Below are 6,278 nucleotides of genomic sequence, written 5' to 3'. Positions count from 1 at the left end.
ATTTCGCTGCAGACTGAAAGTTTCATGTCACTTTCTTGTTTCACCAGTAAATGCATACGTTAATTTGCAACAGAATAGTATTTCTTGTTGTTCTTTTGCTACTGCTACAGATTGTGCCTGATTTACAGAGTTTATGACTACAACTTACCAAATATTTGCTGCACCAGCTTTGATAAACAGGAATGGGAAAATCTAAACTGAAATAACGAATGCTTTACTTTTCACTTACCTCATGTGCCCTCTGTACTTGGAACTGTTTATGAGTTTTATATCTCCAGTAGTTTCACAGTTTTCTCTCCCTTAAGTTCCCTGCTGCTCTTTATGAGAGTAGTATCAGTTCCAGTTCTCACAGGTTACTTGTCTTTTCGTTTGAGCCTCTATCAGCCCTTTTTACTGCTGTTCCCACTGTCATGACTTGCAAGTAGGCACTACTATTCTGCCCTATATATTTGCATTTCCTGAGGTATAGAAATCTAGTTGCAGAATAGTAACAGTACACGATTATTACAAAAATTAGGTTGAAGTTTAGATGGGGGATTACAAAAGTAACTCTGTAATTTGCATTTGAACTGTTGATTCCTTGAAGAGCTGTTGATCCTCACATCTTGAGTACAAAGTAGGTGTGAGAGAGAACTTTTATTTCATTTGTAATAAATTATTCATGCCCATTTTTTAAAATTCCTGCAGAGCTCTATGGTTAAGTACAAAAATATCTTTTGAAAGAGTGCTGTAAATCTTGAATGCAAGGCTGTAATGCCCACAGCCAGAGAAACTGACATTTGTGGTACCTCTGGGGTTTGCACAGAGCAAATGCGAGCTATACGTTTTAAGTGACATTAATATCTATACATATTACTAAATCAAAAGTCACCCATCATTTTGTTTCTGTCTGTATGTAAAGGCTAATCTCAGGAATGATTGCAGGAGTACTGATACAGTTTTCACTAATAGACAGTCTGATTCACAAGGAAGGTTTCCATACGTAATTTATTACCAATATGACAGGCATGTCATCTGGCCATAGATACTTAGTGCTACCTATGCGAAGCAGGGGCGTTTTGATTGTGTTGTACTAAAGTTATTGATTGTAGAAGGAGTTACACATTTCCTAGCTTAAACTGCCAATTCTTTTTCTCCAATACTGCAGGGATTGTGATACCACAAGTTATGAAGCTATCCTGAGCAATAGTGGATCTTGGTACCCTACCCAAGCAATTCCTTGGTGTTAATGTAATTCTAAAAGCATCATCCACTACATATGAAAGAGAAGTAAGGAAATTTTGTACCCACAAAGTAATAGAGTACCTGCAGTTCAATATTTTGTCTGGCTATAGGCTTACGTTTTTGACAAACAACATTGCTTTTACATGGGTTGAACTAATAAATGGAAGGGAAGTGTATTGTGGAGCAAAATTCAAATGTCAGACCTCAAAAATAATTTAATCAAAACATAACTGCTGGATATTTAAATAAATGATTGACACTTCTTTTAGTCTGCAGGTCAGTTTAGAAACGGATTCCACACCCCTTCCCTTCTTCCTCATACACAGAAGTATATTTGTTGTCGAACTACTGAACTTCAAACAGATGTTACATTTTGATTATTTGAACAGCAACCACTTTCTTGTCCCTTTCCATACAACATTTATCATATCCCAAAATGTTACAAACAGAAGTGTCTTTTATTTCAAAACAATGCTCTGTCAGTCTTTATGTAAGTGTCAATAAATAGATACATAAATGATTATATACACAAATTCTATTCCTTGTGGATTAATCTCTTTTATTACAAACACATATTTTACAGATAACAAAATTTATTCATATAATCATGTATAAATTTTTGTAAACATGAACAGATCTAGTTTAAACCCTTTTCTTAAGTACCTTAGTATGTTCATGTCATTCCCTCTAAATTATAATTTCTGAAATGCTCTTTATGAGACAGAACATTAAGTAAAATATCAATAAAGTAGGACAATGTGTATTCATCAAATATATGGCACATGGAAACATACTGCAAAATATAACTCTAGGCCTAATATTTGACTGCAACTTATTGTGCTGGACAAAACCAACATATCCAGGAACTTATAATTATTTATGCTGAATGCCCTTGTTTGCAGTCATGAGTTGTGGTTTCCCAATAAGAATCTTTTCAATGGCTGCTCTCCCATTTGGTGCAATCATTTCATGAAGTATTTTTTGTTAATTCAAAGTCACTATTAATGACTGTCTATATATTAAATGAAGCACAGATTTAATAGTATCTGTGTGTGTTACAATCCAGGAAAGCTTGACATCAGCCACAGAATCCAGTCATTTAAACATATAAGTAATAAACACATCGTCTTTGTTAGGTAATTTTTGTGTGTAGTATTCTTAAAGGCTGTTGTGAAGGGAAAAAAAGAAGTAGCATCTTTCTTCCCAATTCACTAGACCTTCACTATTATTGACAACTGTGTCTTGCATTAGTGTGTCTTTGTATGTTTCAGATGCACTGAAATTTACTTTTTTTCTCCTCCTGATTGTGTGCATGTTGATTTAACGCTTCCAGTATTTTTGATACTTTTGAAGTGAAATGTGATAACAGCTTAGGGGATCTTGAAATCATTTGGGTCTATGAATTATGTGAAAAGTACTGTCTATTTCTTTTTCATTTAATGTCAAGCTTTTACAAATGGAAGGGTAAAGTACCACAGTTTACTGAGTGGACTTCAATATAAACGAACACTGAAACTGCAAATAAGAAATGCACTTTATCACCACTTGTGCACGTAACATGCAAGCACCTTTACGTTAGCACACTCATTGTATAAAAAGACTGATTAATAAAGACAAGGAAACAAATATTGTAACCTATATACCAGAGATGCTTCTTGGCTACTGTTCTGTTAGCATTCTCTTAAGTAGACTGACCTGTCTAGTGCATAAAATCTTACAGCAGTTTCAATAAAGCTGCAAGACCTTTGTTGTTCTTGTGCACAATATAAAATTGGAAAATATTAAATTCTAAATTACATTTATACTGAAAATATAACTATATTACTATTAATAATAATAACAAAGTATAATGGAAAATACTCAGTAAGAATATTCAAAGAAGAAGAAAGTGGAGAAAAAGAAATATTACATACAGGAAACATATCACACTTGTTCAGAGTGGAAACAAGTACCAAAATGACCACAGCACCTCCACATTAATATGGCCTTCAGCTTTCAGTGCCAGAAGTCAAATACTTGCGAGATTACAGAAATTGATGGGATTACCAAAAACCAAGCCAAAAAGAAAAAGTAAAATTTAAGGATGTCATTAAATTATTCTCACTGAGTATTTTCAATGAAAAAATCTGAGGAACACTCAAAACAAATGGTTTAGAAATAGCACACAATGTACTGCAACTTTACTCGTTCTTCAAACAAAAAGAAACAAAAATTGCACACTGCCTGTTCTAGTAAATTAAAACAACTACATCATAAAATATTTTGAATTTTTTCACATCCATTACAGTAATATTGCAACTGTGTTTATAAACTATAAAATTAATATCAACATAGTAGAATCCCAATTAATTACCTATTTATATAAAAAATTCTTAAAAGTTTTATAAATTTATCTAACATAGCATGCTTGCAGAGTGCAGACTAATTATTAAACTCTGAAGTGCAATGCAACAAATTCTGAGGTCATGCAGCACGGTAGCACACTTAATATGATGCAGAAATATTTTAATATCTTGATATATTGCTTTTTTCACAGCAGAAAAATCGCACATTCATTTAGTCTCCGATTGCTGAGCAATGATAAAGTACTGATGTAAATAATCAGACTCTTATATAAGTACATGAAACTGTATAACTTAACACTTACAGTGCACAATTATCATGTGACCAACTCATGCACAAGTCTGTGCAAATGGGATTCCACTAATTTGTGGACGGTCTTTTACTAATAAGTGTATCAGAAGCTGCCAAATATATTCCAAATGAAAAATACTGATATCCTATGCATTAGTAAACTTAATCATCTTGTCATACCTTGTAAACATGAGTCACCATTCTGACAAGGAATATTACATTATAAATCTAAATTACATTTAATATGTTTGAATTTATTTCCCTAATATGAGTAAAATGAATATTCAAAACCAAATTTTCTACTATGGTTTTTTAATTTAATCCTGCAAAATTATAGCAACATATCAGTAAGGAAAAAAAAGTTATTTGAAATCCAATCTATCTGCTTTACAAGGTAGCAACAAAAATTATACTAAGAAAAGTTGTTGACAGAACAATAAGAGATCAAAATGTTTTGCCAGAAACATGTTCTATGTTTTCTTTTCTTTTTCCTGTATATTTTTACATTAATTTTTTCTTTTATTAAGAGTAAGCCTTGATCAACTAACACAAATCATAAGACAATTACAATGAGCTGGGTAAACAGATAAAAATTATATTCCAGGGAGACATCATTCACTTACCAACTCAATGATTCTGCGATTCAAAAAGCTTAAGATGTTAAATAGATTTTTCAGAATTTTTGAATATAACAGATCAGTTCCAAAGTTCACTTTTGTTTATGAAACTGATACAAATAACCACAAAAGCTCTCTTACATTACAATCCACAGCCAATTTTCTAAAATGTTAGCAGAGAAACATTGACATGAATGAAATTTTAAGTATATGAAATTATATGACATGACACAAATCTTGCATACATCCATTTGTGTGGGTAAATGAGTGAGGCCCCAGATTACAGTTAGTCCTAAAGTAGTGAGTGCAGGCAACTAGCTCCACCATACGTACGTGCGTGCGGAGATGTTACGTAACACGAGGCGAGGGGAGCTAGGGATCCAGTGTTAGCACTCCAAGCCTACAGGGCCAAAGTTGGTGGACAACCAGGTTAACAAGAAAAAGAGAAAACAGAATGTTAGTATATTTATAGTCAAAAGTTTGATTATTTTTGGTTTTAATGGTCATTAAACCCCAGAGTGATAACATGACTAAGCTCACTGATATGTGGAAAACTTGCCAGCTGTATGCAGTTATTACTTGTATAAAAGTGGAAGAGGGATCCAGCATTACAAGTCTACAACACCACAACCACACAATGTAGCTTCAGTTAATAGGAATTCTGGAGGGAAAATATCAGTGAATTAATTTACATTGTTTTCATTTTGAATAACCTTTTTGGAATTTCTAAGTTACAATTAGAACCACGGGTAAATCAGTTTTTGAAGCAGACATAGCATACAGCTGAGAAATCTTCATATTTAAACAGTTTGGTACTAGTTGCAGCCAATATGCAGCCATCAATAAAAACAGATGTACCAGTTTTTATGCATGACTGCAAATAGGCACACCCATATTCCAGGCAGCCATTTAGCAAAGTAATTAGCTACATTATTCAGGAGAAAAGACTTTAAAAATTTACAATCAATATGATGATAACCATGCTTCTTCACTAATTTAAGTGACCAGCTGTAGCAAATCAGTGCTGTGAAAATGAAGTATATGGCTGCCTGTCCTGGTCCAAGCCATGCAAACGAGATAGTCAATTGAGAGACGGAGCAAGAAAAGCATATTACATTTGCGCGCAATTGTGTGCTTAAAGCAAATAAGTGCAGGTCTGCTCGTTTGCGTGACTTTTAGAAGTAGCACCCACTGGCAAAAAATTAGTATGTAAAGCCCCTTTTAAAAGTGCTGTGAATTAGAAAATGAATATGAATTTGCTAGTAAGATATATCTAAGACTGAGAATGACTGTACAAAATATCTATCTACAATTTACTGCCTTTCCAGAGTTAATAAATAAAAAGAAATTAACTTTCAAAAGTGAGTATACTCTCAAGACAATTTTGTAATACAAAGCATTTCAGATCAGGATAAAAGACAAATTACCATATGTAAGTATTCAACTGCTTTTAGATAGGTAATAAGGAATATTTTCCTGAGCAACTGAACACCACAAACAGTATGAGCGTGATGCTCAATATTATTAAAATTAAACCCATACTATTATTCTAAACCATAACTAGAAATCCAAGCCTGTAAATACACTATTAATTATGTTAAAATATTAAATAATAGCCAAGTATTAATTATGTAACATCCTGAAACATAAACAAAGATGAGACACGAACAGACTAACAAAGCCACAGTTATCTGAAAAAGGAAGACTGCAGTTATCTAAACATATATTGGACTGTTAGTATCAGTTTACTGATGACGACTTTTCTTTAGGATTTGTTTCACAAAATTATGCCCTAAATATATA

General features: G+C 33.0%; 1 protein-coding gene across 5 annotated transcripts in view; it reads right to left on the bottom strand.

The window, feature by feature from the left end:
* Positions 1 to 1,421: 1,421 nt before the first annotated feature.
* LOC124711251 (protein held out wings) overlaps positions 1,422 to 6,278 on the bottom strand; it is a 429,435-nt gene continuing 424,578 nt past the window's right edge. For all 5 annotated transcript variants that reach the window (XR_007005451.1, XM_047241224.1, XM_047241261.1 and 2 more), the window contains exon 8: positions 1,422 to 4,875. The gene's annotated coding sequence lies outside the window, so the exon portion shown is untranslated. The remainder of the gene's footprint in view (positions 4,876 to 6,278) is intronic.

Source organism: Schistocerca piceifrons, chromosome 1 (genome assembly GCF_021461385.2).
Source record: "Schistocerca piceifrons isolate TAMUIC-IGC-003096 chromosome 1, iqSchPice1.1, whole genome shotgun sequence".
Classification (NCBI taxonomy): domain Eukaryota; kingdom Metazoa; phylum Arthropoda; class Insecta; order Orthoptera; family Acrididae; genus Schistocerca; species Schistocerca piceifrons.
Note: the sequence above shows the minus strand (reverse complement) of the source record. Positions and strands in the feature narration are given on the sequence as shown.